This window comes from Equus caballus, chromosome 9 (genome assembly GCF_041296265.1).
Source record: "Equus caballus isolate H_3958 breed thoroughbred chromosome 9, TB-T2T, whole genome shotgun sequence".
NCBI classification, from domain to species: domain Eukaryota; kingdom Metazoa; phylum Chordata; class Mammalia; order Perissodactyla; family Equidae; genus Equus; species Equus caballus.
In genome coordinates, this window is record NC_091692.1 from 29,015,560 (window position 1) to 29,034,979 (window position 19,420).

The window sequence follows — 19,420 nt, forward strand, 5'->3', positions numbered from 1 at the left end:
TTCATATGGAATGTGAAGGGGACAAAAATAGCCAAAATAATTTTGAAAAAGAACAAGATGGGGGAAATTGCCCATCAGATATCAAGTTACTATAAAGGAAAACTAATTAGAATCATGTGCTAATGGTGTGAAAATAGATAAATGGATTCATGGAAAAAAATGGAAACTGAAAAGACATCCACTAACAAGGACATTTACATATTAAAAGTGCTACATTAAAAAGTAAAAATGAGAAAGGGGTAGACTATCCAAATAAATGATGCCAGAACAATTTAGTTATTGATACAGAAAAAATTAAACATCCATGCTGAGATATCAGATAGGCAGCTTGATCTATAAGTTTGGATCTCAGATAAGAAATCCACATTAAATGTATTTTTAGTCCTATGCCTATAATATAATATTTAAAACCTTGATATTTGAGTAGTAGGGAGTAGCAGAAATTGCTACGAGAAAGTCTTTGGTAAAACTGAAGAAGTAAACAGCGGAGCTCAACTTTCTCTGATGGAAATTCATCCTTCAAAGCTTCTCACTAGACTGGGAAATGACGTAAAGCCCAAAATTCCCCTCCACAGAGTAGGAAAGCCCCGTAACCGGTTGCAGTGAACCCAAACAAACAACGTACAGTTTCAGCTGAGCTCTGTCTTCTTTCCTCTGTGCATGTAGAGACCCTCAGATTCCACAAATAAAGATGAACATGAAACACTCACCCGTCACACAGGCACTCACAGGGAAAACGGACAGGTTTTAGAAATGTTGGAAAGGAAATGAAGCAAAAAGCACTCACAATATATTAAAACAAATAATAGGACTGGACAGAGTTAGCTAAAACTGAAGAAGACAAAAAGAAATGTTGTGGAAATGATACAAACATATTGGACTAGGAAAACAAAAAAAAGAGGGAAAAGGGCCTGAAGATGTGATGAACTCAGGGGAAAGATGGAAGCCAAGGAGCAGAATAAAGTTCCCTGCAGCAACGTCACAACTAATTCACTCAACAAATATCTACACGGCACGCGCTACAGGCCAGGCACTATTCGGGGTGCTAGGGGTTCAGCAGTGAACAAAAACCAAAGCATGAATTCTGGAGTCCAACTGCCTCAGTTTGAATCCCAGCTCTGCTGTTTACCAGCTCTGAGATTTGGTAAGTAAGTTATCTGAGTAAGTTCTGTAACTGCTCTGTCCCTCCATCTGTACATCTATAATATAGGAGCTCTCAATAGAGTTGATGTAAATGTCATGTAAATGCATATAGAAAGAAATGTATTACTGTCACTTACTATTCTTATTATTGTTTAAGTCAGATCATTAACCGAAAAAAAAAAAAAGGTACTCAAGGAAAAGATGATCATACCACAAAGTGGATAGACTAAATTAAGACCAGGGACTTCTACTTGCAGAAAGTTGGAGTGGACAAACTTTTGCTTATTCCTCCTGCTGAGTACAACCAAAAACTCTGGACATTTTATATAAGATGAACACAAGAAGACTCTGGAGAATGGAAGGAAGAAGGCAGACCGGTTAGGGACCTTAGGACCCAAGGAACGACATGGTAGTGAGTTCCCTGGGTTGTCTTTTTGCCTCACTTTAAGTTGAAAAGGCTAACAATACAGAAATGTCAACAGACAGAAACAAAACAACAACAACAAAAGCCTGCTCTCTCCAGCCAAAGGACCAAGAAAGGGGCAGCCTAGCAAGACAGAGAACTTTCAGACAATAACCACCATACTGCAGCCAAATGCCACAGAAAAAAACATGGCCCACCCCAACCCCACAAGCAAAGGTCAAGTGGGGAGTCTCCACTCCTAACCTCTCAAGGCTGTAACAGGAAGTGCCAGCACCATACTGATGTCAAAAAGACTAAGCAGGAAGCCAGGACTTTCATCTCAACAGCTGGTAACAAGCCCCCTACCCACAAAGTTAGTGGAGACAACACGGGGAACCTGGACTTACACCCCCACTCAGCAGTAAAAAGGTACCTCTCTCACACTGGAGTGATGTCAGAGAAAGTCTATGGACAGTCAGGACTTTCACAATTGCCCAGCAGTACTAAGGCCAACTTCCCCCCACTGCAGTGTCAGTGGGGTCCACATGGGGAGCCAGAACTCACATCTCCAATCAGCAGCAATGAGTCACCCAGCAGTGTTGACAGAAGGAAAATGGGGAACATGGACTTATACCTCCATCAGGCACTAATGAGGGCGTGTTCTCTTTTCTCCTGCCAGAGTAATATTAAGGAAAGCTAAGCTGAAACAGAAGGTTTAAATATAATCCAGAGTCTCATAATGTAATATGAAAATGTCTAGGTTTCAGTTGAAAATCATTCATCATATCAAGAACTAGGAAGATCTCAAACTGAATGTTGGTTCACAAACTGGCCCCCAAACACAGAAGGCAAGGAGAAACCAAAGAAGGGGGCAGATCACTCCAGATTGGTAGGTGGCAGTTTAATAAGCACAGTTTAATAAGTTACATACATAGTTTGTCTTGGGCAGATGCAAAATAAGTAGATCTCCACATCCACCAGAATCATAAAAGTTTATCTTGAGGCCTTAACTGGGTTCAGTCACGTATTCAGTCCAGATGATCTCAACAACACATTGCTCTTTCAATGCTGCATCCTTGAAAATAGCTCCCACTGTGAAAGCAGTGGGTACAGAATACATTCCAAAGACAGGGGAGGGGACAAGGAGCCTCTGATTGCCCTGGTCCAGCTCAAGGGTCAACAGGCAGTCATGTTCTCTCAATGACCTTATCCAATACTGAATAAATAGACAGCCAATAGATGCCAACACCAAGATGACAGAGATATTAGAATTCTCTGACCAAGTTTAAAACAGTGATGATACAAACATTTCAATGAGTAATTACAAACATGCTTGAAACAAATGAAAAAATATAAAGCCTCATAAAATAAGTAAATAGTTGCAGCAAAGAATAGAAAATATAAAGAAGAACCAAAGGGAGATTTTGAACCGAATAATACAATAACAAAACAGGGTCAACAGCAGAATGGAAGGACAGAGGAAATAATCACTAACTGGAAAATAGAAAAACAGAAATTACCCAATCTGAACAACAGAGAGAAAATAGACTAAAAAAAATAAAATGATCAGAGTCTTAGGGACATGTGGGACTATAAGATAAGAGCTAACATTCATATAAAGAGAGTCCCAGAAAGATGGAAAACAGGGCTGAAAAATAACTTGAAGAAATAGTAACTGAAACTTCCCGAATTTGTCAAGAACATAAATCTACAGATTAAAAAAGCTGGGCAAATCCAAAACAGGATAAACTCAAAGAAATTCAAGCCAAGACACATTGTAATTAAAAAAAGAACTAAGACAAAGAAAAACTCTTGAAAGCAGAGAAAAATAATACCTTACTGACAGGGAAAAAACAAGAAATCAATGAAATTGAAGCCAGAAAAACAATAAAGAAAATCAATGAAGCAAAGCCCTGGTTCTTTGAAAGATCAATAAAATTAACAAGCTTGTAGCAAGACTGACAAAGAAAGAAACAAGACACAAATTAGCAATATCAAAAATGAGATATCAGGGGCCGGCTCCGTGGCCAACTGGTTAAGTTCTCGAGCTCCACTGCGGTGGCCCAGGGTTCAGATCCTGGGCGTGGACATGGCACCACTCGTCAGGCCACGTTGAGGCAGTGTCCCACATCCCACAACTAGAAGGACCTGCAACTAAGATATACAACTGTGTACAGGGGGGATTTGGGGAGATAAAGCAGAAAAAAAAAAAAAAGATTGGCAACAGTTGTTAGCCCAGGTGCCAATCCTTAAAAAGAAAAAAAAAGAAGATTGGCAACAGTTGTTAGCCTAGGTGCCAATCTTTGGGGAAAAAAAAAAAATGAGATATCACTACAGACCCTGCAGATATCAAAAGGATAATAAGGGAATACTAGGAACAACTTTTTACATATAAATTTGACAATTTAAATTAAACGGATCACTTTCTCAAAAAACATACTGTCACCCCATATGAAACAGATGATTTGAATAGCCCTATAACTGTTGAAGAAATTGAACTTATAATTAAAAACTTCCCCCCAAAAAGAAATTTCCAAGCACCGATGGTTTCCCTAGAAAATTCTCCCAAATAATTAAAGAGAATTAACAGCAATTTTACACGTCTTCCAGAAAATAGAAGAGGAGAGAAGGCTTCCCAATTCATTTCATGAAACAAGTATTACTCTGATACCAAAACCAGACAAAGGCAATACAAAAAAAAAAGTCTATTCAGATATTCAAATATGTCTCTCCAAATGCTTGGCCCATTTTTAAACTGGGTTGTCTTTTTATTACTGAGTTTTAAGAGTCCTTTATATATTTTTTATGGTAGACCCTTATCAGATATATGATTTGCAAATATTTTGTCCCAGATTCTCTTTTCACTTTCTGGGTGGTGTGTTTTGATGAGCAAAAGTTTTTAATTTTGATAAAGGCCAATTTATCTATTTTTTCTTTGTTGCTGTGCTTTTCATGTCATATCTAAGAAACTATTACCTATTCTAAGGTCGTACAGACTTACACCTATATTTCCTTTTAAAAGTTTTATACTTTTAGTCCATTTTGAAACAATGGTGTAAGGGCCAACTTCATTCTTTTGCATGTAGATAACCTCCTGTCCTGGCACCATGTACTGAAGAGACTATTCTTTCCTCATTGAGTAGTCTTGGCACTCTTGTCAAAAATCAACTGACAATAGATGTAGGGGTTTGTCTCTAGACTTCCAATTCTATTCCATTGATCCATAGGTCTATCCTTATACCAGTGCCAGACTGTAGCCTTGTAGTAAGTTTTGAAGTCAGAAAATGTACTTCATCCAACTTTGTTTTTCTTTTTCAAGATTGCATTGGCTATTTGAGAACCTTTGCACTTCTATATGAATTTTAAGAGCAAGTTGTCCATTTCTGCAAGAAAGTTGGAATTCTGATAGCGATTACATTGAATCTGTAGATCAATTTGGGCAATATGGATGGAAGTATATCACAAAAATATAAATCTTCCCAAGAGTAACATACAAATGTACTATAATTCCAATTTGAATTCCAATTGTTTTTGAACTGAGCAAAGTGATGTCCAGTGTTATGCAAGTACAGATTCAAAAAGCACCGACTTGTCTTGTTTTGTTTCTTATGATGCATGGTGGTGAACAAGTGTCTGTTATCTGATGTAAGCTATTATATTAGGCAATTTTGAATGTCTTACATATTAGATAATAAATAATTTTAAGTGAAATACATTTTAAAAAGGAAGACAGAGGTTACAAGGGACACAATAAAAGAGAGTTGAATTCTGGTCCCTAGTTTGAGATCTGGCTTAGAATCAGACTTGATGATCTTACCTAAACAGAGAGAGAGAATTTGAGGGGAAGTGGCAGGGCTGGGAGAGGGGGCAGCAGGGGACAGTCCAGGGTAATCTCACTACCTCTGTGGATGCATGAATTTCCCTGGGGCCAAGTGGACACCACACAAAGCAGCCAGGCCTCAGCCATCTTGCTGATGCACCGCAAAGAAAGCTGCCTTCCAGGCACGGGCACCTCAGCACAGCCACAGCGAATTTACTGCCCAGAGAGGGGTGAGGGTGTCCAGGGAGGGGGTGGGGGGGTTGTTGAGAGGAGAACCACAATCCTTCTCCCACTCAGGGAAGGAGGCAGTGTGGCGGCCCCACAGCACCCTCTTAGGCACCCACATGTGGCCCACAAGAGAGTCAGACCCTATCACATAGGGGCTTTTAAGCCAGTAAATGATTTCCAGAGGTGGCCCTGAGATAGAACTACAACAGTGGCCAGGTAAGTCAAAAGCCATTTGTCCCTTTCCCTCCCCTTGCTCCACACCTCCGACCGCCAAGCACACAGCAAGCTGGCCTTAAGGAGGCAGGGGAGAGGGGAGAGCTGTCAGAAAAGCGGTGGCCTCCTCCTCCTGGACCAGTGAACAGGGGCCCTGCTTAAGCCTTCAGGGAGGAGAATGGAAGCGGTAAGATTTAAACTAAGATTGAGGCTTTACAGTGACTTGACTTTTTACATTCTTAGTTTTCAAAATAAATAAAATGAGTTAGATTTTAACAACCGAAAGTAACTAGAACGTAATAAACTCTTCCCAAGGGTTCATTAAAGAGCAACACAGAGAGATTTAAGACAGCATAGTTAAAGCCACACTCAGAAACACAAGACCATTCTGTTTATGTCCCGGTGAATTAAGACTGCTCAGTAACCCGCATACTCTACCAGCCCAGACTGCAGTGTCAGAACAGAACGGGGTTGGTGGAGCAGGGGCTCTGCCTCCCACACCAACCTGTGGAATACAGGTCCAAGGAACAGAGATTCCCCCCAACACCATCACTCAGCTGGGCACTGTACAAATATTTTTAATCCTTGCAATGACTCTGCAGGTAGTTATTATTACCCACACATTACAGACGAGAAAACAGACGTTCTGAATGGTTGGGTAATGGACGACCCAAGATCCCAGAGCCTGCTAGTGATCTCTCTGGAATGTGAACTCAGGTCTTTCTGCCTGTGAGGCCCACAGCCTGCTCACCACAGCATGCTGCTTGCTTAACTCCCTCTCCTCGGAGCCTCTCAGAAACCCCTCCAAAACCCCTCGGGCTGGGCTCTCCACCGCACCCAGGACACAGAGAGATCCAGTCTGGCTCTCTACATTTGGCGCCCCCCTTTGCGCACCTTCATAGATGGATTTTCAAGTCCGCCTCTCCAGTAAGGTTTCTTCCCACGGTTCACACTGATCTTTCTGCTTTCAAATCTCCAATAACCCAAGACCCTGATTTCAGTATGTTTGATGTGATAATGGAGGGGGGCAGAGGAAATACTTCTCCAGGAACCCCTGAAGCTGAAAAACAGCCTGGAGCTCAGCCTGAGGGAGGAAGTGGGGCGGATCAGCTAGAAAGGATGTTGACCCCCACGGGTCAGACGGAGAGGCCCTCTGGTCAGAGGGAAGTGAAAACAGGGAGTGCCTGGAAGAGATTGTTCATGCTTTAAACCCGGGCCAAACTAAATGAGTAATGAGAGAGGGTGTGCGGGACCTCACTATATATAGCCGGACCAGGAGTCTCCCTCCCAGGGAAAAGAGTCCATGTGCCCCTCAATAATCTTAGGGGCCATTGGTGGGCAACCCACCCAGTGATACAGCCTAGAGGACGGCCGGGGAAAAGCCGAGAACTCCATCTTCTCCTTTCTTGATTCTCCTGAGCGGTTAGTGGAACAGGATGTAGGGCCCACTTGGGAAGAGGAAGGCCTCCCTTCCGCTGCAAACAGGGCCATCTCAGCGGTCTGTCATGAACTCCTAAGTGAGTACTCCTGCCTTCACACTGGCGCCCGCGGCAGGGTTTGGGGATGCTCGGGGTCCATGGCTTTATGAAACATGGCTTCCGTCTTTGAAGGTCTTTAGGTGGCTCTGTCACTCTCCGTAGGGGGCGCACCTTGCAAGGTCTCTAGAGTTATACTTTGGGAGATATTAGACTTCTCTGGAGAAGGAGGATCCCGGAAGGACTCCAGCACCCACATTTCCAGGTCCAGGAGCAGCTTTCCTCCCCTCGTGGGAAATTCTGAGGAAGCCAGTCACCCTGTGGAGTTCCGGCTCTACCTCGGGTCAGATAGTGTCCTCTTGACATAGGGTGTTGTCCTTGAGCCTGATAAGGAGCCTGGTCAGTATTGCTCACTCTCAGGATAAAAGGAGCTCTCTAGATCTAGGGGAGGGGAAAAGGTCAACTGTGGGAGTCAGGCACCCTTCCAGGTGGAACAGGACCCTAACTCACGTCAGGTGAATGGGGCTTTGCCTCAAGGTATCAATATTGAGCTGCTTTAAGGAAAAAATGTTTTTTAATAATGATTTTTAAAGTTTAGCACCTAGCGATCAAGAACAATTAATTCAAACAGGAAGTTCTCAGAAGCAGGACATTGCTAATAACCCTTATCTGTAAACCCTACCATTGGTTACAAAGTTGATAAGAGAGACTCTCTTACTTGGCCTTGAGCTTCTCTTGCAGGCAGCAAAATTTCTGAATTCTAGATCTTCTACCCCTGAGCTAAAAAAAATCCATGTCCAGGTTTGCAGAAGGATGTGTAAAACTTCCTTTCATCACTAAGCATTTCTGCCACTTCTTCCTGAATGTTTTCCTCTCTGAGTGGATTGTCCTGTTTCCCCAGTGCTCTACTTTGCATTTCAATGGGAGCTCTCTTGCTTTCTCTTCTACCTGCCCCTCCTTTCATCCTAAATGACTTGATTGAATCTGCTCCCACTTGGTCGGGTGTCTCAGGAAATATGCACAGGGAGGATTACCGTCTTCCCCCCCGCTCCTCCCACAGTGGGGCTTTCTGTATGCACATGGCCTCTAGCTGCACAACGCTAGCGACCTTCACCTTCACGCCCTTCAGCAGCCCCGCCTTGGCCATGCCCTGCACATCCCACTTCATCTCTGCAATCCCCCTTTGATGCATTGTCCTTTCATTCGCTTTCTCCCTCCCTTTTTTCCAAGCCTAACAGCTCTCTCCAGACCTCATTACCTCCATACCCATCTCCATTAAATTCTCAAACCAAAATCACACCAACAACTCCCTGGCCCTCCTGTCTGTCTTCCCCACTGCTCCTAAAAGCCTGGCTTTGAACAAATCCTGCAGTGCCATCTCTCTGTTTCTACACTGGAGCTGCTGAGCTTGCAACCCTGAAGATGGAAAGCGATCTATGAAATCCAGTTTCTTCTGGGCTTCCTGCCTGGAGCTAGTCTTCTCAAGTCCCCTGCTCCACCCCTGCCTAGCCCCCACCCCTACCACCACCCACCACCCACCACCCACGATCCCCTCTCTGGTCCTGACTCCACTCTGATTTTACAAAGGAAACATAAGTGACTTCCCTCAGTTTCCTCACCCTCTCACCCCCATATCCCCCACACCTTCCCAACTTGGCTCTCTCCTCCTTCAAAGACTCAGGTAAGCATCAACATTTCCCCGGGGCCTTCTCGATCCATAATGAATTGGTCAATAAATGTCAGCTATTATTATTTTTGTCCCACCCCTCTTCACACGGAATCCATCGCTCTGCTTTCTGCCAGAACAATAACTTTTGTGCTTTACTTTATTGCCCTAATCACACAATAAGATTATTTATCTACATGACTTTCCATCCTGTTCAACCACAAGCTCCTTGAGAACGGGGAATGAGCCTTGTTTATCTTTGGAAACCATATAGTGTCTGGCATATAATAGATGCTCGATAACTATTTGATGAAATAAATACATAAATAACTGACTTCTTAGGTAGCTCTGTAATATTAATATGTTCATCTATTTAATGGCTGCAATTAGAATCACCTCAAGAGCTTTTAAAATTTGAACCGCCCTGACTGCAGGCCAAACCTTGGGGAGAGGTCAGGTCAGTGAAAATGCCCAGTGGGTGGAGGGTAGGGGCCATGGGCTTCTCCCTGGCACCAACACTGGGCCTGTGGCAGCTCAAGGCCATCAGGTTCTCGGCTTTGGAGGTCCAGATACTTGCTGTTCATCTCCCTGGTTCTTCCTCTCAGCAGGCACCATAATTTCCCAGTGCTATCACACCTGTGGTTCTAACTTGAGCATTTATAGGACTTTGAAGAAAAGGAAGATAACCAGTGACTTAAGAGGGCAGGCTGTGGGGGGTGAGGGTGGGGGAAAGCAGGGCAGACATGGCCAGCAGGCAAAAATGACCCCAAACCTTCTAGCCTAGTAGTTCTGAAATGACTCTGTGGTGTTTGTTTCTGAACTTGGCATGTTTTAGGTCAAGAACAGTCCCTAAGAATTCAGTGTGGATAAGGGATCTAGGGTCTGGCACTCAAAGTGTGGCCCATCAGCCTCAACTGGGAATTTGATAGAAATGCAGAATCTTGGCCCTGCTCAATCAGAATTTGCATTTTAGGAGGATCCCCAGATGACTCACATGCACATTCAAGTTTGAGAAGCACTGTTCCAGACCAGAATTTGATGCTCAAGCGGCCTGAGATTCAGTGTTTCTAACAATTTCGCAAGCAATGCAAAGGCTGCTGGTCCAAGGATACCCCACATTTGGTATTTCCCTCTGATACCAAAGGAATTAGCAGTCATGTCTACAATCTGCTCTATCCCTAGTTCTCTCTTATCAATCCCTGTGTTTAGAAAACCACCTCAAAGGGGTTTAAACAGTAAATGACTTGCATTTGCTCACATAACTGGAGTTCAGAGGCATGCCTCCCCTGCTGGGAGCCTTGATTCACGGACTCAGATACTGTCACCTGGAGTCCAGGTTCTCTGTGTCCCTGCTCTATGTCCCACCACCACAGCTTCATGCCCACGCTCTACTGGTGGCCTCCAGGCTCTCCTCTCTTGATAAAATCTCTGAGGTTGAGAAGAGCAGCACCTAAGCTTCCTTCCTATCATCTGTTACGTTTCACACACATAGTATGGTAGTCAATTTTACTCAATTAATTTTAAGTGCTGTGCTGAACTCCCTTCTGCGGAGCTGTTAAAAGAAAAGCCTGGACTTTTTCTACCCCAATAGATGCACTCTCCACCCTCCTTCATGTGGCAGCATCCACAGACTCCTTGTCCTCTAGTTTTGTGGTTAGCTTTGGCCAATGAGAGGCACTGTCAGGAAGTCAGGAGAGCAACAGGATTTTTTTCCAGGATCTATTTTCTAGGCCCATCCTCCTGGGCGACACTTGGCCATAGCTTCATTCCTCTTCCCAAGGCCACAAGCTCTGGCTGGCTGGACCCCTAAAGTTATCATTACCTTGGGTTCCAGGAAACGCCTCTCCCCTTTCCCAGTGGTCGCTAATGGATGATGCTCTGAGCTATTGCCCAACTTAGGATGCTTCCAGTCCCTCCACAGGTTCCCTCAGATAAACAGTCTGTTTGTCCCTTGATGTTTCTTCATTCACCCATTTTAAGTATGCCATCTGTTTCCTGGGAAACCCTGACTGACACAGACACAACTCACTTAATTTCACAGAATATAAAATCTCCATATGCACAGATTTTTTTTTACAAGCTTTATTTCCAAATTTACAAAAATGTCAATAACCAAGAACTCGAGAAATAGTGATTTGAAATGTAGACAATACACAATAAATCTTAGCTAAATGTTTAAAACTAGCTGGAACGAAATAATTTTTGCAGAAAAAAGTGCTTTCTACCATGGTCCATTAATTTTCCACTTTATAAAAATAATCTAACTTAAAAATAACGTGCACATACAGAAAATGGAAAAAGATGGACTTTACATATATCTAAGCAAAGCACATTTTTGCATTGCCACCTTTCAGATGTTAACAATGTTAAATGCTGTTCTTACTGGAATGTTCGTTCTAAGAAAGACTGGAAAGTTTCAAATACCGTGACGTTGTAGTAATACACAGTATACTGGCAACGGAACTCAAGAGGACAGAGCAGAAGGGTTCAAGCCAGCACTCCCAGCTGAGTGGGCCCAGAGAAGCTCGGCGGGCTGGCTCGGTCCGCGCCATCCCAGCGGGGCAGCGCCTCGGGACAGGCGACGGATGCCCGCCCAGCAGGTGCTGCTGCTACTGCACCTGGAAGCCGCTCCCGCCCCCGCCGCCCGTTAGCCCGCGGTAGTACACGTGCGGGGCGCTGGGGGCGCTAGGAGGCCCGGATTGCGGGGCCCGCGGGCTCGGGCCAGGTTGGGGTGCACAGGGCTAGCGAGTGGTTCCGGAGGTTCCGTGTAGTCCGAGGGGTATAGGGGCTTGCCGCCGGCCAGTCCCCGGCAGCGGCGCGGCGAAGAAGATCAGATTGGGTGTACACCGTCCAGGGGGGACGTGTCGGGTGTAGCCGTCGAGCGGGGGTGCGCCCAGGCGCTGGTAGTCGCGGTAGGGGCCGCCCATGTACAGGGGCGGCATCGGCGGGCCGGCTGGGAAGCCCTGCTCCGGGCAGGGCCAGCCCTGGTCGTCCATGGTCACGAGGCCGCCTAAGGCGGCGGGGGCCTGTCCTGCTCTCCCGGCTGGTCCTACAGGGCCCCAGCGCAGCGCCACCTCCCCCAGGAAGGCCAGTCCTCCGCGCGTGCCCGCCTTGTTCGGCACCGAGTCGCTTCCCAACTCGCAGAGTAAGGACATCTAATAAGCCGGCGGGCAGCCCGCAAATTGGCACCCCACTTTATCATCTAAACCAAGACAATCCAATAGTGGAGGTTAATATTAACCATTGTGCCACAAAAGGAACACTAGGCACCCCATCAGCCAATAATTATTAGGGCAGACTTCACCACCTCGACCGAATCAGCTCCTTGGGACGCCGTCTCAGCCTGGAAGTGCCAACGCGGCAGCCTGACAGGCCAACACCTGCCCTGAAAAGGCTGCTAACAGAGGGACAATCTCCAGGAACGAGTACTGCCAGCGGAGTTTCCTATCCACCGCTTGGCTGCCGGCACCCCTGAGATCCGACACAGAAGGAACTGGTCCTGTAAAAGATCGCACTGAGTGCATGAAGCTTCTGCCCCTTTTCTTTTAGGGTGAAATGTGCCCGCCCACTGAGTCCCCTGTATCTTAAGTGCAGGTACTCTCCGTTCATGTACACAAAAAAAGGATTAAGTCAGGATACAAACTTATATTGGACCAGAGACAGAACAAATGGAAGAGAGGAGAGGACCCCTAACCAGGTAGAGGTTCAGCTTCTAGGAATAGAGGATCGCCAGATATGTACCGTTAACTGAAAAGGCAAGCTGCAGAATAGTAGGGAAAACGAATCCCATTAATGCGGGGGAAAGAAGAGAGAGAAAAATCCTACATATTTATATAAGTGTAGATGCAGAGAAAGTGTGCTAGGGAAAACAGGAAAGCAGTCATTAGCTCCTAAGTTCGGACTGGGGCAAGAATAACTTAGTTTTCCCTTGGTGTGCTGCTTACAGTTTTATGGGGGAAAAACAGGAATTTAAATATTTTAAATAAAGCTATTTACGAAGAAAAATGACATTGGAAAGACGAATATAGTCTGGCCATTTTATTCCTTCTTTAAAAAAAAACAGCTCTCCCTCAACTTAAAAAAACTGAAAGCAAAATGAGCTCGAACTCTTCGCAACTAAAGGCCACAGCCTCGGCTTTTCTAACAAACTTCAGCATCAAAAAAAGAGCTCAAAACTGCAACCTATCTCGCTTGAAATTCTAAAGCTTTGCACATGTTTCTGAAAGGTGCTGTTGAATGCATTTCCAGTTCCATTAATGACAGGCAGTTTTATCTGTATTGAGTGTCTCAATTTCTTGCTTGAGAAATGAAGCTCTTTTTTAAAACTTGGAAAAAGAGCATTCGAGTTTTCTTTTTTAGAGAGCTTTGCCTGATTAGAGGACACCTTCAAAACCTTTTCCAAGACAGCAAAATTTCGTGTTCTTTATCATTTACACTTGGAGATGGTTAACAATTTGGCCCTGATCCTTTTTAATTTTACCTCCCGCCCACAAGACGATTCTGCACCTGCCAGTCAATTGTTTCTCCCAGAGGTAAAACTCACTATGCCAGCGAGTTCTCAGAGGTAGAGCCATTGACCCGCCACGGCGGATTTTCCCGGAGCCCGGCGTCCTCCACTGCAGAAGCCCACTCCTCCCTTGTCCTCGGTTCTCAGCGCCTCTCCCCGCTGCGCTCCGCTCCCCAGGCGGCGGGCGCAGCTCCGCGTCCTGCGGGACAGGGGTCCCCGCGCCAGCCGCTGGTGCTCGGCCTTAGCCACACCTTGAAGTCGCCCGCTGCTCGCCGCCGCCTCGCCCTTCACCTTCATGTCCCCGAGGGGCCTCAGCGACTGGGCCCGGGGGCAAGGGCCCAGCCCGGCCATCACCGCGGGCAGCGCGCTCCGGGTCTGGCTCTGGTCGTCACTGGCGTATCCCGCATCCGGGCTGCTCATGGCGCTCCAGCCCTGCCCCGCGCCCCACAACCCTCCGCCGGACACGCCGCCTCCCCCGACGCCGGGACGGGGATGGGGACGGGGATGGGGGTGGGGTGGGGGAGGGGGAGGCGGAGGGGGAGGCGGAGGGGGCGGGGAGCCAGGGCGGCCGAGGCCGCGCGGCTGCTCCAGTCTCAGGGGCCAGTCCCAGCCACCGGCGCAGCGCGCGTCCTCGCCGGCCCCGGGGGACACCCTGGGGCCGCCGGGCCTTTTCTGCACCGACGTGGCCCAGAGAGAACCCCTGCTCCAGCCGCCCAGCTCCACTGGTGCGGCCAAGAACTCGGGCGCCAAGCACCGCGACGCGCAGCCGCTCGCTCACTAAAGCACAGCCGAGGGTCGTTGTGCTTAATTTTCCCCTCAACAGAAAATAACGCGCCGACATCAATCCCCTCCCCTCCTCCGAGGAAAGTCAGTCCCGGATGTCACGTTTGGACCTTCTGAAGTCTTGGCGCGGCAGGCAGGCTCCTGAACAGCCCTATTCTAACCCACGAGTCCGATTCGTTTCAGGCCTGTATACCCGCGCTGAGCCGGCACCGGGACTCCAAACGCCTCTGAGCAGGCGCACGACGTCGCGGTCTTCCTCCTCTCCTCGGTACCGGAGTGGCCGTGCTCTCCTTGCCTTACACTCCGGGGCTCTTTTCTTTACACCAAACCTATGATCTTTCACTTTGTAAGTTAAAGTCATCGCAGAGTCCTGTCAAAATGTTCCTCTGAATTAATGGAGCCGGAGTGCCGATTCCTGGCGAGGCGAGCGCGGCGCGCTGGGCTTGCAGCACCTCTGCTGCTCGGAGGCGCGCGGGAGGGGATCGCCGCAGCCTCCCCCAGGCTTGGAAGGGCACTGGCAGGAGGGGAGTGGGAGTGGAAGCTGACCACCGAGCTTAGTGTTGCCCCTTTACATGATTTTATTATTTGTCTGGGTAAAGCTTTAGGGAGGCCACTTCTGCTTCCTGGTGGGTCTCAGAAGTGAGTCAATTTAAAGTCACAGCGATGGAGGTAAGCAGCCGCGATTGTCTAGGATTGATTTAAATACTATAAAACTGGATTACCTTTCCATATAACGCGTGCATCAATATTCCTTTTGCTCCCCACCTCCCGAAAAATTCTTTAAAAAAATCCACCTTCGCAGAAGAGAGTGCGGCACCCAAGACCGCCGGGAAGTCTGGGAGCACCAATATTTTTACGTTTCCCAGCGGGGAGTAAAGATTTTGCGCCTTTGTGATGGAACAAGAAAAAGGGTGTGTAATCCTAGTACTCTAAAAGGCAATGGTAATCAATAGAAAAAATGAGAATAAGGATATAACTACTTTCGGCGGATAGAGGAGTGGAGGAAGTGCTTAGCTATTATAGCAGGAAGTCAGTGTCCAAAACTGATAAACAGAATTAGCAGCGCGGGCGTATTAATTAATTAACCACCAGAAGGACAGTTACTAATGTAGATAACGCCCAATAGAACCAAAACAAAAAGGACTGACTGACACGTGGAACTGAGGCTGAGGGGGATGGAATCTTCCTACAACTCTTAGTTTATATCACAAGCTCACCTGTAATGTTGCTTTTTTTGTAAGCATCTAGATCATTTAAAATTTTTTATAATTGTTAAACGAATAAACAAACACTGTATGTTTTCCTTACCCACAATCTCTTTACTGAAACTACAAACTTGAATTTTTACTTTCTTATTTCTCCCTTCTGTAACCTCACTAAAGCCCTTTTCAGTTTAATATTTTTGGTGTGTGTTTGCACTTGCAACCCCTACTATTGTTTTCAAATGTCCAGATAGATTTATTAAAATAAGCATAAGAGTCCACTATATAGGAAACAACTATAAAATTGTTCCTTCATTTTGCCACTGTCAATTTTTTTCTCTTCATCCCATCCACCATTACCAGGAGAAAGAAGTAACTGCTGAGGACTGAATAATTCAAAAAACCAACTGTCAAGTTTCAACATTACTTGAAACTACTGGAAGCTGGAATTGATTTCTTAATTTGCTGTCCTCCTTCATTCCACTCTGTTTATTCGGCCTCAAGAATTCCAACTCTGTTCAGTCCTAAAAACATAAGTGACATGGAAATATGATTGAGGACTTGAGAAACTATGATTGGTGGAAGGGCTGGCCTGAAAGGTGAGTGTTGGAAGACTTGATGGTGCATTCAACGTGTCCCAATTAACCGTCTCTTTTAAAGGCTTTGAGATTTGCGTGCAAAATGGGAGTTCATAGGAATTGAGGCATTCTATATGAAGTTCTTCAAGTGACAATTATTTCTATTCTAATTTTCTAGTCAAAGAAGCTGAGCTGTCCAAAGGTCAGAGTAAAACAGGGATGATCTTTGTTTCCAGCAGATATGATCAATCTCAATGGCTATAAAATTCTCAGTCCACTCATCAAAGCACCAGGGAAAGTCAGTTACTGCTGTCTTCTCTTCAGCAAGGGACTAACAAAATCACATCCCCCACGTCTGCTGGGATGGACAGAGATTCAAAAGGTAGAGAAGAGGGGCACAGGAGACAGCATTTTCTGTGGCCCTGAAAGAGTCCTTTAAGCACAAGCTCATTTGGAGACAGGGCTTGGATCATTATCCCTACTTTTTACAGATGAGCAGACTGGAGTTCAGAAAAAGATTAGTGCCATCTCCAAACTTACAAATCTAAGTTGCTGAGCTAGAGGAACTTATGACTCAAAATACAGATTTTTCTTCTTTTGGAACACGGCCACTTGTGGTGTTATTCAGCCATTCTCTACTCTTTGCTCCAATCGTTTATTCTCTTGTGTTGTTAAGTTTTATGTTCTGACACATTATTCCGGAGAGAGGGATTGTAGCCACTGGTGATTGTCTAGACTAGAAGAGATACAAAGCAGGAACTCCCGATTCCTTCGGGAATCCCCAGTGGAAAACTGAGGGATATACCAACTACCAAGCAAATTACTCAGTCAATTTTCCCAGTACTTAAGAGGTGCCAGGGCAGATACAAAGCGAAAGCAGACAGCACCTGCCCTGGGAGCTCTTCTCGTAACCAGAGGAATCAGACAGACCGGAAAACTGCTCAGCTGGCTGCAAGCTTGCCACAATTCTTTTCCTTGACTAACAAGAGATCAGGTATATGGCAGGGCGCTGACTGCCAGCCGAGTGGGCCTTGGCCATGATCCTAGAAAAAACCAGGTCCACCACACATCTGCTGCTGTTTACGTCTGCTCTTCCCAATCTCCACACAGAGTGTAACTTCACAAATCAGGTTTTTGAGTAACATCACTTTGGGGAATACTTGTAATGAATTTGACTTTGGCAAAGGGTTTAAGACTTTGACTAAAGTGGAAACAAAAGCCTCACAGCTAAAATGTCTTCAGCAATTTAAATTTTATTTTCTTTTATTCAGCCAAACTGTTTGGACCCAGGCTGTAGAGAAAGTTTACATTTGAGAAAATCATTGTTATCATAGCAACAACTTATTTAGCACTTACAGCATACTTTGCTAAGAAATTTTATATTGCACTAAGAAACACTATTTTACTATTTAAATACTATTTTATACTTCACTAAGAATTTTTACCATCCAGTAGCTGGAATAAAGCTTGGAGAATTGCCGGTCCTGAGGGTTCAGTGTTTGTGTAAGGGAGGCAGTGCAAACTGACTTGTCAATTCACATAAAGCGTCCTAATAATTCAGAAGAAAGCACATGGCAACTTTCTCACTAAAAGGAAGGTAGGGATGGGTGCTATAGTGAAAAATTAAGGAAGAGATGCCCCTGGATCCCAGGCCCGAAGACCTGAAGAAATGTTGTCAGCCACAGGCTCATCACGTGGAGGAACAGGAGCGGAACACTTCTCTTCCTACTCCAGATGGGGACCCGGAGGGACAGCAATACCACTTTTCTTCAGATGAATATTCTGGACTCAGAAGGAAGCACCTTGTAAGCAGGAAGAATAAATCTGTGCTGAAATAATGGATATAAGATTTCTCTCCTTGTCCGGTATTGTCAAAACAAACCAAAGAGGACTGGGGGAGGAAGGGAATGTTGAACAGCTATTTTGTGACAGGCACAGTTCTAAGTATTAAAAACAAAGTGAAATAGGACATTTAAAAATGTTACACACCGACGATATCTTTTGGTTCATAGTACCCCATTCCGTTTTCTCTCAATTCCTTTAGTTTGTATGTGCTTTTCCTGACATCAGCACAAATTTAAAGATCAAGCTGTTGTCTTTTGCAGTGTGATTCAAATTAAACATACAACAATCTTCTGAGATAAGAATAAGTAAAAGAAATCGTTTCATTGTGATAGCATCTCTTAGCTGATTGTGTAAGTAACTTACAAGTTTGCTTGTAATTAATCAGGCCAACTCTGGGAGCTTTAATGATGTAGTCACCGTCACAGTGGGGAAGAAAATACCCTTTTATTTCTTATTCTGGGTTCTACAAAGGGGGTGTAGCCTTTATGCTGGCATCGAGTCAGGATGTCTCAGCCCAGAAATGGGCTGGATTCCTACCTCCTGACAGACTTCTAAAGTACCTCAGAAGTAGACTTGTTGGGTACAGGTGGGAGCAATGTATCCCTTATATATTTGTTTCCAAAATAAGACTGTAAAATTTTGAGACAAATTTAATATTTTTAGGAAAACAATCACTAGCTGGTACCTGTGGTCACTTCATCTGAGTCTGCTTGAGAAAACAAGGGTCTATGCATCTGGTGATATCGCAGAGTCATCCAACCTGAGTCCAAATTTTACATTCTGGCCTTGACTTGAAAACTGTATTTGTATCTCTGACAGGCCCCAAAGCTCTTTTCCTGATTTTTTTCACCACAGCCCACATTTCTACACTTAAAAGTAGAGTTATTTAAGGATAACGCTTGTTTCCATAATCTGTTGCTCTGTAACAAAGCTTCCCAAAACTTAGTGGCTTTTAACAACCATCCTTTTTTTAAAAATCTCTCTCACCTGTGGATTGCCTGAGCTCATCTGGGCATTTCTTCTTCTGGCCTCTCTTCAGTTCCAGGCAGATGGTGGCAAGAGGGCAGGCAGGAGTCAGCAGGAGGGAAGGTTGAGCCTCTCCCTCTGCCAGGAGTCACAGGGCCTCTCCTCCTCACATGGTCTCTCCACACAGTCTCACCACCTCGGTAACTGGACTTTCTACACAGTAGCTCAGGGTTCCCAGGAGTACAAGAAACAGAATCTGCCAAGCCTTCTGAAGGGTTGGTCCTGGAGCTGGCACAGCATCACTTATACTTCATTCTATTGGCTTAGAGTAGCAAGTCCAACCCAGGTCAAATATGGGAGGAGTTTATACAAGGATGTACTCACCCAAGGTGTGGTTCACAGGGCCAACCTGGGAGACCATCTACCACCACCACCACAACTGCACAAAGGAAAAGATCATGCATTCATCTCAGCAGGGCATCATGGGTTTCCTTTACACCTTGACAGAGGGACGTACTACTTCCCGTGTTCCTTGATTCACATGTCATAAGAAGGCAAAATCAGCAACATGAGAGTTCTTGAGATGTCCCT

At 45.4% G+C, this 19,420-nt stretch overlaps 1 protein-coding gene across 6 annotated transcripts in view; it reads right to left on the minus strand.

Moving 5' to 3' along the window:
• RP1 (RP1 axonemal microtubule associated) overlaps positions 1 to 18,982 on the minus strand; it is a 439,962-nt gene extending 420,980 nt beyond the window's left edge. For 3 of the 6 annotated variants that reach the window (XM_070222217.1, XM_070222211.1, XM_023648599.2), the window contains exon 1: positions 6,702 to 6,835. The gene's annotated coding sequence lies outside the window, so the exon portion shown is untranslated. Of the gene's footprint in view, positions 1 to 6,701; positions 6,881 to 18,850 lie in introns of those variants that run through there. The other 3 variants (XM_023648600.2, XM_001498021.5, XM_070222226.1) reach the window with 2 other exon arrangements.
• Positions 18,983 to 19,420: the final 438 nt, after the last annotated feature.